Below are 18,244 nucleotides of genomic sequence, written 5' to 3'. Positions count from 1 at the left end.
TGGCTCGGTGTCAAATTTTGTTCATTACCACTCTTGTGAAGCACCTTGTTACATTTTACTATGGTAAAGTTGCTATATAAATGCAAACTGCTGTTCATTTAAAATTGATTTAGCAATAGATGATCAGATTTTTAAGAGAATTATAAAACTGGAGCACCCATTCCAATCCCGAGTGGGAATTGGGTGGGTGGGGTAGGTTGATGAGGCCATTGCCAAACCCCCACAAACTGACCTCAGCATCGTGAAGCCCGGGCGGTTTTAAAGCCTGGGTGCCACCTGCAAGCCGCTGGCCAGCTGCCTGCATGGATTGGCAGCAAGCAGTGACTGGCCAGGGCAGTGACAAGGGCCAGGAGCAGAGTTCCAGGTGGTAAGAGGCCACCAGCCAGCTCCAAAGGGGAGGCTCGTGACGCTAGTGTAAGTAGCAGAGAGGGGGGGCTCGGCAGGGTCTCACAGGATGGTGAGCCTTTGACAATGGGAGAATTCAACTTTGCTCTTCTGCTTCTCCTAGCCCCTTGAGGGCAGGAATACAAAACATACCTTTCAATGCCTCTTCTGGCTTTAGTTCTTCTTCCAGCTCTCTTGGGATGTTTAATTAAGGTAAAGGCGCTATCTAAATTCCTAGTTGTTGTTGTTGTTATCTTCACTTGGCGGGAAAACAAGTGCAGCTTCCCCACTCGGGCACCACTATAATTGCAGTGGGAGAGGCCAAGTACAGCACTGGGCCCTGATTTGTATATTTAAAGAGGACCCCACAAGCTACCTTTTTAAACTTTCTTTAATGGGGTGTGGGTGTTGCTGGCCAGGCAGATATTTGTTGCCCATCCCAAATTGCCCTTGACAACTGAGTGGTATGCTCAGCCACTTCAGAGGGCAGTTAAGAGTCAACCACATTGCTATGTGTCTGGAGTCACATGTAGGCCAGATTGGGTAAGGACAGCAGATTTCCTTCCTGAAAGGACATTAGTGAACCAGATGGGATTTTACGTCAATGGATGATAGATTCGTGGCACCATTACCAAGACTAACTTTCAATTTCAGATTTTTTTATTGATTAATTGAATTTAAATTCCATTAACTGCAATGGTGGGATTTGAACCCGTGTCCCCATAGCATTAACCTGGGTCTCTGGATTGCTAATTGACATCACTACTACGATGCCTCACCCGGGTTTCAGGCACATGTCCTTGCAGGCTGCTCAGAAGAGCAGGTTAAAATGGAAGATGACAGAAATGGCACAGGATGTCGATGGGCATGCCTGTCAGCCGATTGTAGCTAAAAATACATTTGGTATTTCCAGCACTGTCTAGAAACCAACTTGACCGACATTGCAGGGGATTGACAAAGCCCAAGGGCCAAGAGTCAACTCAATACTTGCCATTCCACAGAGGTATGACACTGCGTATCTTAATTTGATGCAAGCATTTTATGTGAGGCCGTTATCTCTCAGCTTTCATTTCGAATGCATTGGGGATTATAGAAACATAAAATACAGATCTAGAAAGAGACAGCAGACTGACAGCAGACTCCTGTTATATAATAAGACAAATACCTTGTAATCCTGTGTTTTAACATTTAAGGAGCTTTGCGCTTTAATTTGAGAAAATGCACAGGAAATTAAATAACAAAGAATGACATTGGGGCATGTTTAGGTTACACAATAGAGGACATTTTCAATGTTAAATTGGAAGAGAAAAACAAAATTCCCATTTTCCGTTATGTTGCTGGCTGCTGTGATTGTAGGTTTCTATTGAAACCTATAAGATCATAGAAGCATACAGCACAGAAAGAGGCCATTCAACCCATCACACCTATGCCAGCTCTTTGAAAGAGCTATCCAATTAGTCTCACTCACCTGCTCTTTCCCCATAGTCCTGCAAATTTTACCTTTACAAGTATATGTCTGATTCCCTTTTGAAAGTTACGAGTGAATCTGTTTCTACCACCCTTTCAGGCAATGTATTCCAGATCACAGCAATTCACTGAATAAAATCTGTGTCCTTTGGTTACTGACCTGCTGCCACTTATACTTTAAACTGAAAATCTTAACAGAACATAAAGTCTTATAATTTTAATCCCAAAAATCTCAACAGAACACTCCCTGTTTGACTTTTACTTCCACCCGAGTTCCCCTATACTTACAGGACCTTGAGGGTTCCTGGGACCAATCCAAGGCATGCCAAAGCTCTCAGGAATTCACTTTGATTATCCTTAGTTTTCCAGCTACCTTCCAAAGTGAGGAGTTTCTTGAGGATTCTCCCTCTAGCATCCAACTAGGCGAACCCTCCAGCCCTACTTCAACAACTCAAAAATTTGCATTTTCCCAGTCTGAGCAAGGGCACTCTTGCGTAGTGACTTGAAATCAAAAAGCAACCTTGGCTCCCCATAGCCCTTTCCATGTGCACTTACAGGGTTAGAGTTAGAGGGGTGAGAGCCATAAAAGAGCAATGGTCTGCTTCTAGCAGATTCTCTCTCTGCTTCCGTCATGCTCCAAAATACAAACTGCCCTTTTTGTGAGCAATCACAAAGATAAAACACCAGTCCAAAAGGCATCTGCTTGCATAATCTACCTCCATAGCCATGTGGTACATCTGGGATGTCCCAGATAGAAATTTAAGCTGATTTAACTTCTAGCTTCAATATATCCCTTTGATTCTGGGTATCCACATGAATAATTCACATTGCTAACAAAGACAGAGCAATTCGCTTCAGATTTATCGGACTTACTGACTTCAGATCCCCAACTAAATCAGACCATTGCTCTTTTATGGCTCTCACCCCTCTAACTCTAACCCTGTAAGTGCACATGGAAAGACATTTGATATGTAAATACCTTGGGTAAAGGTGATACAGGAACAGCAAGATCTGTGGGTATATGTGCATAAATCATTGAAGGTGTCAGGCCAGGTTGAGAAAATGGTTAATAAGGCATACGAGATCTTATAAATTGAAGCACAGAGCAAAAAGCAAGGACGTTACGGTGAACTTTTATAAAATACTGGTTTGGCCTCAACTGGAGTATTGTGTCTGTTTCTGAACACTGCATTTTAGGAAGGAGGGGAAGGGTTTAGAAAGGGTGCAGAAAAAAATTAAAAGAATGGTTCCAGGGGTGAGGGTCTTTAGTTACCTGAATAGATTGGAGATGCCGTGGTTTTTCTTCTAGGAAAAGAGAAGCTTGAGAGGAGATTTGATAAATGCATTTAAAATCATGAGGAGCCTAGACAGAGAAGATAGAGAGAAACTGTTCCCATTGGTGGAGGGGTCGGGAACCAGAGGACACCGATTAAAGATGATTGGCAAAAGAATCAAAGGTTGTGTGAGAAAACATTTTTTTATACAGCAAGTGGTTAGGATCTGGAATGCACTGCCGGAGAGTGTGATGGAGGCAGATTCAATCATGGCTCTCAAAAGGAATTCGATAAGCACGGAGGAAGAGCTGGAGAGTGGGACTAGCTAAATTGATCTTGCAGAGAGCCACTGTGCTGTAACCATTCCATAATTGTATGATAAACCTTCCTCTTCACTCTCTCTAAAGAGATGTGATTTGCAGTTAGATATTACAGTAAGCAGTCCAGTTCAAAAGTATCTGAATCCACATAAATACTGAGATACTCGATATAAACACAGAGGCTGAAATTCATAACCAAAGTAGAATTACATAGGATTGTACAGTACAGATGTGGGCCATTCGGCCCAACAGGGCTATTCTGGAGTCTATGCTCCACAGAAGCTTCCTCCCAGCCATACTTCTATACATTTGAGATACCAATTTACAGTTAACAAGGAAATTTTGTTTCCCTTTCCCCAGCCTCTGCTAATTTTCTGCTTTTCTCCCTCTCCTCATTGGACTATCTTCTACAGGCATTAATTTCCATTGAATACTTCACCCAAATGGCCCTTAATCATGGACATACTCACTCGAATTAATGTGAAAGCCAGGACATTTCCCTTCATTAGGAACAGCAGATTGGCTCAAAAAATTCCCATGGCAAGGCAATGATCCCTGCCCACTGTTAGTTAGACTTGCCCTTTGCCCATTTAATATCGACAATATTTTGCCCTGCAAGTGGGAGGTGGAAACAGCATGGTGCTCACAACAGGCCATCTAACCAATCAGATTGAAGGATTGCGAAATGACCAGCTCAAGGTCTGTGAAAGAAGTGTAAGCCGGAATGGACAAATTCAATGTCAAATCAGGTACAAAAACAACAACAATTTATATTGACTTAAACCCTTTAGCATAATAAAACATCCCAAGGCACTTCACAGGAACATTATAAAACAAAGTATGACATCGAGCCACAAAAGGAGACATTAGGTCATATGACCAAAAGCTTGACCAAAGAGGTAGGTTTTAAGGACATCTTAAAGGAGGAAAGCGAGGTAGAGAGGCAGAAGTGTAGGGAAGGAATGCCAGAGCTGAGGGCTGAGGCAACTGAAAGCATAGCCATCAGTTGCGTGGGCAACCATCAACACTGTCCCAAGATTGCCATGCTTGTATGAATATGAGTTATGAGTCTGACATGTGGCTCCAGACCTACAGCAATATGGTTGACTCTTAACTGCTCTCTGTATGGCCAAGCCACTCAGTTGTCAAGGGCATTTAGGGATGGGCAACAAATGCTGGCCTTACCAGCGATGCCCACATCCCATGAAAGAATAAAAAAGGTTGCTGAAAAGTCCACAAAGGAGCACACAGGGCACAATCTACAAAGAATAGCATAGGATTTACAGCACAGAAACAGGCCTTTCAGGTCCATGTTTATGATCCATATGAGCCTCTTCCCACCCTGCTTTGTCTAACCCTATTAGCACATCCTGCTATTCCTTTCCTTCTCAATTTGTTCTCCTTGCCTTAGACAGAGTGCAAAGAAGATCAACTAGATGGATTCCTGAAATGAGAGGATCATTCTATTAGGATAGATTGAGTAGAATGTGCCTATATTCTCTAGAGTTTGGAAGAATGAGAGGTGATCTCATTGAAATTTTTAGAGGGCTTGACAGGGTCAATGCTGGGAGGATGCTTTCCCTGGCTAGAGAGTCTAGAACTAGGGGTCACAGCCTCAGAATAAGGGGTCATCCATTTAGGACCGAGATGAGGAGAAATTTCTTCACTCAAGAGATGGTGAATCTTTGGAATTCTCTACCTCAGAGAGCTGTGGGTGCTAAGTCGTTGAGTATATTAGTGATAGAGAATCTAAGGGAATTAAGGGACATGGGGATATTGCAGGAAGGTGGAGTTGATGCGAAGATCAGCCAGGAATATATTGAATGGCAGAGCAAGCTTGATGGGACGAATGGTCTATTCCTGCTTCTATTCCTTATGTTATGTTCTTTTGGCATAACCTTCTCCCTTCTATTTCTTTCCATGCAGACAAATTACTTGCTGAGCAAAATAAGCTTGTGTTGTTCCCTTGCCAGCACTGCCAAATTTGGTAATATTAATTAACTTTGATATTCCATCTTTCATTGTACAGAATGGAAAGCGTTACTTTCTAAAGTTGCACATAGTGTTAGTGATGTTGCTGCATATAAAGAACATTAAGGAGTTAGTCTCAATCGGCGTAACATTGGAGTCAGTTCAGGCCATGCTGCCCTATTCATAATCTGGGTCAGACTTGGTTGCCAAAATAACAGGGAGTTTAATGGCATTCGCCATTATTAATGCATAAGTCATTCCAGCATCGTGCGGCAAGGGAGGGATACCTGATGAATTGCAAATTGCTGCAAGTTGCTGGATGATTTGCTCCGCTATGCCAATAAACCCTGCAAAAACAGCAGCTCGCCCGCAACCTCCCTGTGAGTTTCAGGAAATTCTGTATTAATCGTGGATTAAACTCGCAGCCCAAGGTTAGGATCTGTAATGCAAGATCCTGAGTTAAAGCAGCCTTTTACCAGAGTGCATTGATAGACAAGTTCAAAAAGTTTTCCTTTTAAGAGAGCGAAGCAATCCCAAGGGAGTAAAAGGGAAAGTGTTTGTTGTGTTCCTTTACCTGCCCTGGCTAAATCATGGAACTTCTTGTGGCACTGATCTGCAGTGCTGTCGGGTGACAAGAGTTGGCATTCAGTGTCAGTACCACCTCACTCCATGGAGCATGAGTGACATTTCTGCCAGATTTCCAGCCACGGGCATCTAGAAGCCTGTGAATCCTAATTTTAATTTCCTTGAAAGGGGTTTACAGATCTAAGAATGTAAAATTGTGTCTTCTGTGCCCGTCGTGCTTTGCTTCCCTGTTTGACTGTCTGTACCAACTGCTCCTGTCATGGACACGAAAGGAAAAAAGAACTTGTTTATACCGGTATATCATACCTTGAATGACCGCAGGATGCCCTGAAGTGCTTTACAGCCATTGAAGTATTTTTGAATTGTAGTCACTTTTGTAATGTAGGGAGACTTGGCAGCCAATTTGCACACAGCAAGTTCACACGAATGGCAATGCAACAATCTGTTGTAATGATAATGGTTGACGAATAAATATTGGACAGGACTCCAAGGAGAACTCCCTTGACCTCTTTGAAATAATGCCATGGGATCCTTTACGTCCACTTGAGCCGGGAGACAGGGCTTCGGTTTAACGTCTCATGTGAAAGACAGTATCTCTGACAGTGCAGCACTCCCTCAGGACTGCACGAAATTGTCAGTCCAGGTTATGTGGCCAATTATCTGGAGTTGGATGAGAACTGTTCTGGTTCAGCCGTGAGAGTGCTACCACTGGGACAAGGCTGTAAAGTATCAGAAGGGATAAGCTGTGAAGTTAGCTGAGAGTGAAGTGTGTGAACGAGGCACTGCTCCTTCCTCATCTACATGTCTTCCAGTCTGCTGCTGCAGTGTTCAGTCTAAATTGGAACTTTAAAGGCTGCACTCTAATTTCTATGCCCGCAGTAGATTATACCCATTTTGCATGGGTCCAGCCTCCAGCACTGCTACAAAGGATGAGTTGCTTCCACCTCCATAACATCATAAGAGCCTTCACCTGCCTCAGCTCACCTGCAGCTGAAATCCTCACCCTAGTCTTTGCTACCTCTAGACTCAAATATTCCAACTCCTAGCCAGACTCCTATCTTCCAATCTCCATAAACTTGCACTTATCCAAAACTCCACTACCCACATCCGAACTCACCCAGCACTCCTGTGCTCACTAAGCTACATTGTCTCCCAATCTGACAACACCTTGATTTTAAAATTATTATCCTTGTTTTCAATCCCTCCATGACCTTGTCTCTCCCTATCTTTGTAACCTCCCTCAGCTCCAAAATCCTCCAAGATCTCTCTGCTCCTACAATTCTGGCTTCTTATGCATCCACGATTTTAATTGCTCCATTGTTGGTGGTTGTGCTTTCAGCTTTCCTCCCTAAGATTTTCCACCTCTCTACCACACTCTCCTCCTTCAAGTTGCCCCTTAAAATCTATCTCTTTGAGCCAATTTTTGGTCAATTGTCCTCATACTTTATTTGATAATGGCCTATGAAGCACTTTGGGACATTTTACTATGTTAAAGTGGCTATATAAATGCAAATAAGCTGATTCAGGAAATTCTGCTGTAAATACCTCCAGAGTATCTATTGGCACCACTTTATTGAATTGGAGGCAAGGTGGGACTTTTACTTTTTACTCAGCAAGCAGAGTCTATTTAAATAGCGTACAGCAGCAAACAGTCTACAGAGTCTATTTAAGCAGAAAGAACTTGAGCTAGCAGAGCTTATGACTGAAACTACAGAATCACAGAATTATTACAATATGGAAGGAGGCCATTTGCCCCATTGTGTCTGTGCTGGCTCTCCAAAGGAGCAGTTTACCTAATGCACTCCCCTGCTTTCTCTCCATAGCCCTGTACATTCTTCCTTTTCAGATAACAATCCAATTCCCTCTTGAATACTTCAATTGAATCTGCCTCCACCACACTCTCAGGCAGTGCATTCCAGATTCTAACCACTCACTGGGTGAAAAAGTTTTCCCTCATGTCGCCATTGTTTCTTTTGCCAATTACCTTAAATCTCGGCCCTCCTGTTCTTGATCCTTCCACCAGTGGGAACAGTTTTTCCTTGTCTACTTTTTCCAGACTGATTCTGAATATCTTTGTCAAATCTCCTCTCAACCTTCTCTTCTCCAAGGAAAACAGTCCTAACTTCTCCAATCTATCCACGTAACTAAAGTTCGTCATCCCTGGAAACATGATTCACATCTTTCCTAAAGTGTGTTACCCGGAACTGGATGCAATACTGAACCAGTGTTTTTCCCGAGTTTGACATAACTTCCTTGCTCTTGTACTCTATGCTCCTATTAATAAAGCTTAGGATACTGTATGCTTTATTAACTACTCTCGCAACCTGATTCATGCACATATACACTTTGCTGCTGCATCCCCTTTAGAATTGTATCCTTTATTTTTTATTGCTTCTCCTAGCTCTTTCTACCAAAATGAATCACTTTGCATTTCTCTGCATTAAATTTCATCTGCCACCTGACTGCCCATTCCATCAACCTGTCTATGTCCTTTTGAAATTCTACATTATCCTCCTCACAGTTCACAATGCTTCCAAGTTTTGTATCATCTGCAAATTTTGAAATTTTGCCCTCCAACATCTAGGTCTAGGCCATTAATATATATCAGGAAAAGCAGAGATTCTAATATTGACCACTGGGAAACTCCACTACAAACCTTCCTCCAGTCTAATAAATATCGATTAACCACCACTCTCTGTTTCCTGTCACTCAGCCTATTTCGTATCCATGTTGCTACTGTCCCTCTTATTCCATATGCTATAACTTTGCTAGAAGCCTGTTATGTGACACTGTATCAAATTCCTTTTGGAAGTCCATGTACACCACATCAACAGCATTACCCTCAGCAACCCCCTCTGTTACCTCATCAAAACACTCCAGCAAGTTAGTTAAACACGATTTGTCCTTAACAAATGCATGCTGGCTTTCCTTAATAAATCTGCATTTGCGCAAGTGACTATTAATTTTGTCCCGAATTATTGTTTCAAGAAGCTTCCCCACCACCGAGGTTAAGCTGACTGGCCTTATCTTTACATTTGCAATTCTCCAGCCCTCTGGCACAACCCCAGAGTTTAAGGAAGACTGGAAAATTAGAGCCATTGCCTCTGCAATTTCCATCCTCAGTATCCTTGGATGCATCTCATCTGCTCTTGGTGACTTATCAACTTTAAGTACAGCCAGCCTATCAAAAGCAATCTATTGCTTCTTTGACAATTTTAAACCCTTCAGGTGTTTGAATTACCTCCTCGTTCACTATAACCTATTTCTTCTTCTTTGGTAAGGACAGATGCAAAGTATTCATTTAACACCTCAGCCATGTCTCATGCCTCCATGTGTAAATCCCTTTGTTGGTCCCTTATCGGCTCCACTCCTCCTTTTACCATTTATATGCCTACAGAATCTATTGGAATCCCTTTCATGTTAGCTGCCAGTCTCTTTTCATACTCGCTCTTTGCATATTCACTTCCCCTCCGAACCTTCTATATTCAGGCTGGTTCTCGGTTATATGATCGTTCAATTCTCATTAATTAATCTTAAATTCCACCAGCTGTCATGGTGGGATTTGAACCCATGTCCCCAGGGCATTAGCCTGGGCCTCTGGATTACTAGTTCAGTGATATTACCACAATGCCATCTTCTCCTAATAAAACTAGGCAAGCTCTCCAGCAAAATGCAGTGAGTGGAGGATAGTTACACAATACAAATCATGTTGAAGTAAACAATCCCAGTCACATACAGCAGTGTGGACGCCAGGCATAATTGGCAGGGGAATTATCCAATCCACTTCATTCTGGCTAGGAATATTATTGTCAATATATGCAGCCAAACATCTCTCGGACCACTAGTGGATGCAAATCTCATTCCATTGATGCAGAAACGGTGAAACCAATAGTGAGAAACTCACCTGATAGTCTCTCAAGAACACAAGAACACAAGAAATAGGAGCAGAAGTAGACCATGTGGCACATCGATCCTGCTCCACCATTCAATACTATCATGGCTGATCTTGGGCTTCAATTCCACTTTCCTGCCCGTTCCCCATATCTCTTGATGCCCTGCAAGACCAAAAATCTAACTATCCCAGCCCTAAATGTATTCAATGATGGAGCATCTCTCAATAGCTATTCACAATAAAGCATTCCATGTTCTAATAACACTCCTTATGAAAACATTTCTTCGCACCTCCCTCTTCAGCCTTTTAGTGACAATTCTGAGTATCGGTGGCTTTGATTTTGGTCTTTGGGACAGATTGTGAGGGCAATGGGCCTCTGCTCCAACCATAACATTCATTAATTGCACTGGTTATAGACACCTCACCTTTTTAAAAGTGTGGGAAATCCAGGATGCCTGTCCTGAGGGAGTGCTGCACTGTCAGTGATGCCGCCTGTCAGAGGAAACTTCAAACCGAGGCTCCATCCACCGCCTGCAGTGGACACAAAAGATCCAACACCACAAGTTCAAAGAACAGCAGCAGTGTTCTCCCCAGTGTCCTAGACAACATTTATGCTTCAGACAACACCTAAAAATATCATTCGATCATTTTCATATAGCTGTTTTTGGAACCTTTCTCTGTGCAAATTGGCTGCCGCATTTCCTGCATTACAATAGTGATTACACTTCAGAAGTTCTTAATGGGCTCTAAAGTGCTTTGGGATATCCTGAGGTCATGAAAGGTGCGATATAAATGCTGGAAGGTTTAATGGCGTATCTGGGGGCATTTCCATCCTGCACCAGGGATTCCACCTGTAATGAGTTCTTTGTGTTGTCTTGTTCAACATAAATGAGATGAATGGAGTCCAGTTTGCGAAAGATCTGGAACATAGAACATTACAGCGCAGTACAGGCCCTTCGGCCCTCGATGTTGCGCCGACCTGTGAAACCATCTGACCTACACTATTCCATTTTCATCCATATGTCTATCCAATGACCACTTAAATGCCCTTAAAGTTGGCGAGTCTACTACTGTTGCAGGCAGGGCGTTGAGGGAAACGACCACAGGGGATCCCTGCACTGCCTGCTGGTTCCCTCTCCTTCCCCTGACGGTAACCCATCTACCTACTTCTTTTACCTGAGGTGCGACTACCTCCCTATAACTCCTCTCAATAACCCCCTCCGCCTCCCGAATGATCCGAAGTTCATCCAGCTCCAGCTCCAGTTCCCTAACGCGGTTCTCGAGGAGCTGGAGTTGGGTGCACTTCCCGCAGATGCAGTCAGCAGGGACACTCTTGGCGACCCTTACCTCCCACATTCTGCAGGAGAAACATTCAACTGCCTTAACCTCCATTCCCACTATTCTAAATTCCCAACAAATCTACTGAAAACCAAAAAAAAAAGTCAACACTTGTTAGCTTCGAGTCACATGACTACATCCTGGTACTTAGCTCATTAGCATACTGAGATCTTAAAGGGACATCACTCTTAAGGCAATCATACAACATCCCCTTTCTTTCCAAATATAAGTTTTGTATGCGACAAGTAAAAAACACATAAAATTAGATAACATTAAAATTAGTTATACGGGATAGAGATTATAAAATTTACGGGTCTTGAAGCTTAAGAATCCATATATCGTTTCGATGGTTTGAAAACTCTTCCAGATCTGGTTATAGTATAACCTTCTGGGGATGCGGATTTCACCCTTGGCTGTTTTTGGTTTGCAGGCATGTTGTCAATGCGTTGGTTGTTGCCCTGTTGTTCCATCACAACCTCATCGTCGGAGCGTGTTCTTTCAAATCCGCTGTACGCAATTGGAATATTGCATACCTCTCTTATTTGGCTTCGGCTCCACTCAACACTGCTCCATTATATGTTGTAATCTTGTAGGACCTAGGCTCACTGCATACATTAGATGCCTCTGTGGGTAACCATGTTCTCATTGTGGGGTGTATGACCCTGATCTTTTGCCCTACGTGTAGCTGAAGTAGTTCCACCCCTGCATGTCAGTCTTCATTCTCCCTTGTTTCTCGAGCAGCATCTCCTGCATCTCAGAGAATTTGGACAGATGATGGCATGGCAGGGTCATCTGCACTTGCTTGCCAAACATGATGCTGGTGACGGTAAGCCCATATCCATAGGTGTAGCTCTGAGGTGTAGCATGGCAACACTATAATCTTGTTTCATTGCCCTAACCTCAGGATAAGTGATTTGATTGTGTGCACCATTCACTCAGCAAGACCATTAGATCTAGGATAATGTGGTGAGGACATCCCATGGTTTGGCGCACATATCCCTGAAAAGTCTACCCGTAAACTGTGGCCCATTGTCAGAAATGATTTCTTCAGCGCACCAAATAGACTGAAATGGCACTCAATGTGTCTGTGACGACCGCGCTTGAAGTGTCTTTTACCTGTCTGACAATTGGAAATTTGGGGAAATAATTGGTGATTAAGATAAAGTCGTCTTCATTCACGGCAAATACATCAGTGGCAATTTTGGACCAAGGGACTGATAGAATCTCGTGAGGGTGTAAAGGTTCTTTGCATTGTTGTGGCTGGTGGCTCTGACATGCCTCGCACATCCTCATTAACTTTTTGATGGCACCATTGATCCCTGGCCAATAAACAGTGTCTTGTGCCAGTCGCCTTGCTCGCTCTACGCCCATATTGCCTTGGTGAAGTTATGACAAGATGTCCTGTCGGAGAGCTTTGGGCACAATCACTTGTTTTCCTTTGAAGGTGATGCCTCTCGAGATACCAAGTTCCTCCTGAAAAGGCCATAAACATCAGAGGGTTTCTGGCACCTCTTTTACCGTATCAGGCCATCCTTCTATGATGACTCTCCACAGTGCCTTCAGTTGTGGGTCATTGGCTGTTTCTGATTGCAGTTGGTCACATTTGTGCTGACCAAAATGCAATAAGTCAATTTTGAGCACATCTTCCACCTCGATGTCCATGCTGTCTACTTGTAGATCCAGTGGAACTTCTTCATTCTTGTTCGGATTTGGCAATCTGTTCAGCGTATCCGAGGTGACCATTTTGGTACCCAGTTTATAGCAGACGAACAAGTCGTACCCCTGTACTTTCACTAAAAGTCGCTGTAGTTGAAGTGGTGCACTTGTCAATAGCTTGTACCTTATCATCTCCAGTGGTTTGTGGTCATTTTCCACAGTGAACTGCTTACCGAACAGGCAGGTGTGGAGCCTCGTGATCTCAAAAATCAGAGCAAATGTTTCACACTCTATGTTTGAGTAATTGGGTTGTGCTAAGGATAAATATTTGGAGCCTGCTATGAAAGTGCTTCTATTTATTTTTTGAGGACTCTTATTTTAGAATTATGGACATTCGTTTATTTGAGAAAACAGAAAAGATTCCATGGATGTGTTTTTTACAAGGTTCCCTGAGAGGTCTTGTTTAAAAACAAACCTTTACTGGATGTCACATGCCTTAAGCTCAATAGGCATCAGAAACCTTGGTGACTTGGAGAAGATGTTTCAGAGAAGTGACATGGTGGTCAGGAGGTTTCGCTTTTGGAATATTGTTTTGGTTCAGTTGGGGTGTGGACTGTTGTTAAAAGCAGTTGGATTTGTAGCCTTCTTAAAAAATAACACCCAGCTCCTCTTTGGAAAAACCCTGCGAATCCAGTGTGTGAGAGCTAAAACTGCTGATGCAGCATTTCTCCTGAGACGCTCCTGGAAGGGCTGCCAGATTAATTCTCGACACTGCCTGAAAAGAACTGCTCCAGAAAAGATCCCAGTGAGTGAGTGTGCATGTTGGGTAATTAAAAAGGGAACTTTCATATATCAATCTGTGTGTTAATGTTTTGTTTTGTTGCTGGATAAGGTTTGTTTTATAATAAACTGATAGTTCTGTTGCTTGTGGATGGTGTATTTTATTGTGAGATAAAGAGTAGAGTATATGATTGACCATATCGGTAACTGGGTAAACATATAATTATATGTTGCAAACCTGACACATTGTGTTGATGAAGTCAAACAACTGGAAGCTTTTGCTACCATTAACATCATGTGCCCAAAGAAAGTTGGCAAATGCACACTCAGGGTTAAGATTGTGGAGCTAGAGAACTCGGTCGTAACAAGCCAAATGCAACTGGTTTGCCATCCTGCAGGATGCACACTCCTAGCCCGTTCTGTGAGGTGTCGACTTCTAGGATTGTCTTTTTCTTTGGATCATAATACTGCAGGGTATAGGAATCTGCTGACAATGCTTGCTTGAGAGACTCAAACATATGCTAATGGTCCTCTTGCCGTATAACTAGTACGTCTTTCTAAAAAAGCTCTCTCCGTGATGATGCTTTGTCAGAGAAATTTGGAATGTATCGTGTCAAGAAGTCGTAAAATCCAAGACATCTCTGTAGATCTTCCTTGTCTTGTGGGCATATGCCTTATACCGTCAGCTTTGCTTGGGTCAGGACGGATTCCGCAACCTGAATAGATGGAACCAAAGAAATTGATCTGATTTACATTCACCTGGCACTTCTTGCTGTGAAAAACAAGACATTTGCAACAAGCTACTGTCATCAATGAATGAAGATCTTGATCATGCTCTTCTTTGATTTTGTCCGTTACCGCAATATCATCAGCAATGCATAAACATCCAGGCACGTTTTCTATAATTCTGTCCATTTGCTGCTGAAACAGATCTTGACTGACAGATAAGCTGATATAAGTAATATAAAAGCAAAATACTGCGGATGCTGGAAATCTGAAATAAAAACAAGAAATGCTGGAAACACTCAGCAGGTTTTTTTTTTAGAATTAGAATACAGCGCAGTACAGGCCCTTCGGCCCTCGATGTTGCGCCGACCTGTGAAACCATCTGACCTACACTATTCCATTTTCATCCATGTGTCTATCCAATGACCACTTAAATGCCCTTAAAGTTGGCGAGTCTACTACTGTTGCAGGCAGGGCGTTCCACGCCCCTACTACTCTCTGAGTAAAGAAACTACCTCTAACGTCTGTCCTATATCTATCACCCCTCAACTTAAAGCTATGCCCCCTCGTGTTTACCATCACCATCCGAGGAAAAAGACTCTCACTATCCACCCTATCTAACCCTCTGATTATCTTATATGTCTCTATTAAGTCACCTCTCCTCCTCCTTCTCTCCAACGAAAACAACCTCAAGTCCCTCAGCCTTTTCTCGTAAGACCTTCCCTCCATACCAGGCAACATCCTAGTAAATCTCCTCTGCACCCTTTCCAAAGCTTCCACATCCTTCCTATAATGCGGTGACCAGAACCGCATGCAATACTCCAGGTGCGGCCTCACCAGAGTTTTGTACAGCTGCAGCATGACCTCGTGGCTTCGAAACTCGATCCCCCTACTAATAAAAGCTAACACACCATATGCCTTCTTAACAGCCCTATTAACCTGGGTAGCAACTTTCAGGGATTTATGTACCTGGACACCAAGATCTCTCTGTTCATCTACACTACCAAGAATCTTCCCATTAGCCCAGTACTCTGCATTCCTGTTACTCCTTCCAAAGTGAATCACCTCACACTTTTCCGCATTAAACTCCATTTGCCATCTCTCAGCCCAGCTCTGCAGCCTATCTATGTCCCTCTGTAACCTACAACATCCTTCGGCACTATCCACAACTCCACCGACCTTAGTGTCATCCGCAAATTTACTAACCCACCCTTCTACACCCTCATCCAGGTCATTTATAAAAATGACAAACAGCAGTGGCCCCAAAACAGATCCTTGCGGTACACCACTAGTAACTAAACTCCAGGATGAACATTTGCCATCAACCACCACCCTCTGTCTTCTTTCAGCTAGCCAATTTCTGATCCAAAGCTCTAAGTCACCTTCAAGCCCATACTTCCGTATTTTCTGCAATAGCCTACCGTGGGGAACCTTATCAAACGCCTTACTGAAATCCATATACACCACATCCACTGCTTTACCCTCATCCACCTGTTTGGTCACCTTCTCGAAAAACTCAATAAGGTTTGTGAGGCACGACCTACCCGTCACAAAACAGTGCTGACTATCGCTAATGAACTTATTCTTTTCAAGATGATTATAAATCCTATCTCTTATAACCTTTTCCAACATTTTACCCACAACCGAAGTAAGGCTCACAGGTCAAAAATTACCAGGGCTGTCTCTACTCCCCTTCTTGAACAAGGGGACAACATTTGCTATCCTCCAGTCTTCCGGCACTACTCCTGTCGACAATGACGACATAAAGATCAAGGACAAAGGCTCTGCAATCTCCTCCCTGGCTTCCCAGAGAATCCTAGGATAAATCCCATCTGGCCCAGGGGACTTATCTATTTTCACACTTTCCAAAATTGCTAACACCTCCTCCTTGTGAACCTCAATCCCATCTAGCCTAGTAGTCTGAATCTCAGTATTCTCCTCGACAACATTTTCTTTCTCTACTGTAAATGCTGACGAAAAATATTCATTTAACGCTTCCCCTATCTCCTCTGATTCCACACACAACTTCCCACTACTATCCTTGATTGGCCCTAATCTAACTCTAGTGATTCTTTTATTCCTGATATACCGATAGAAAGCCTTAGGGTTTTCCTTGATCCTATCCGCCAATGACTTCTCGTGTCCTCTCCTTGCTCTTCTTAGCTCTCCCTTTAGATCCTTCCTGACTAGCTTGTAACTCTCAAGCGCCCTAACTGAGCCTTCACGTTTCATCCTAACATAAGCTTTCTTCTTCCTCTTGACAAGCGCTTCAACTTCTTTCGTAAACCACGGATCCCTCACTCGACAACCTCCTCCCTGCCTCACAGGTACATACTTATCAAGGACACGCAGTAGCTGCTCCTTGAATAAGCTCCACATTTCGATTGTGCCCATCCCCTGCAGTTTCCTTCCCCATCCTACGCATCCTAAATCTTGCCTAATCGCATCATAATTTCCTTTCCCCCAGCTATAATTCTTGCCCTGCGGTATATACCTGTCCCTGCCCATCGCTAAGGTAAACCTAACCGAATTGTGATCACTATCACCAAAGTGCTCACCTACATCTAAATCTAACGCCTGGCCGGGTTCATTACCCAGTACTAAATCCAATGTGGCATCGCCCCTGGTTGGCCTCTCTAAATACTGTGTCAGAAAACCCTCCTGCATACACTGGACAAAAACTGACCCATCTAAAGTACTCGAACTATAGTATTTCCAGTCAATATTTGGAAAGTTAAAGTCCCCCATAACAACTACCCTGTTACTCTCGCTCCTGTCGAGAATCATCTTCGCTATCCTTTCCTCTACATCTCTGGAACTATTCGGAGGTCTATAGAAAACTCCCAACAGGGTGACCTCTCCTCTCCTGTTTCTAACCTCGGCCCATACTACCTCAGTGGACGAGTCCTCAAACGTCCTTTCTGCCGCCGTAATACTCTCCTTGATTAACAATGCCACACCCCCCCCTCTTTTACCATCTTCTCTGTTCTTACTGAAACATCTAAATCCCGGAACCTGCAACATCCATTTCTGCCCATGCTCTACCCATGTCTCCGAAATGGCCACAACATCGAGATCCCAGGTACCAACCCATGCTGCAAGCACACCCACCTTATTCCGGATGCTCCTGGCATTGAAGTAGACACACTTTAAACCAAGTTCTTGCTTGCCAGTGCCCTCTTGCGTCCTTGTAACCTTATCCCTGACCTCACTACTCTCAACATCCTGTACACTGGAACTACAATTTAGGTTCCCATTCCCCTGCTGAATTAGTTTAAACCCCCCCGAAGAGCACTAGCAAATCTCCCCCCCCAGGATATTGGTACCCCTCTGGTTCAGGTGAAGACCATCCTGTTTGTAGAGGTCCCACCTACCCCAGAAAGAGCCCCAATTATCCAGGAAACCAAAACCCTCCCTGCTACACCATCCCTGCAGCCACGTGTTCAACTCCTCTCTCTCCCTATTCCTCGCTTCGCTAGCACGTGGCACGGGCAACAACCCAGAGATAACAACTCTGTTTGTTCTCGCTCTAAGCTTCCACCCTAGCTCCCTGAAGGTCTGGCAGTATCTGTGAAAAGAGAAGCAGAGTTAACGTTTCGGGTCAGTGACCCTTCTTCGGGTAGTTTCTGGAAGCTATATCTTCCAAATGGTGTTCTGAAGGTAGTGACTTCCTGAGATTCCTCATCTAGGTGTACCGACCAATATCCATGTTTAGCATCCAACTTGGAGAAGAATTTGGCTCCTGTGAACTTGGGATTCAATTCCTCTAATGTTGGAATCTTGTGGGGGCATTGCATGAGGGAGAGGTTTAGACGCCTCGGATCTAGACATAACCTGATTGCTCCATCCTT

This window comes from Heterodontus francisci, chromosome 5, assembly GCF_036365525.1.
Source record: "Heterodontus francisci isolate sHetFra1 chromosome 5, sHetFra1.hap1, whole genome shotgun sequence".
In the NCBI taxonomy this organism is placed as follows: Eukaryota; Metazoa; Chordata; class Chondrichthyes; order Heterodontiformes; family Heterodontidae; genus Heterodontus; species Heterodontus francisci.
Note: the sequence above shows the minus strand (reverse complement) of the source record.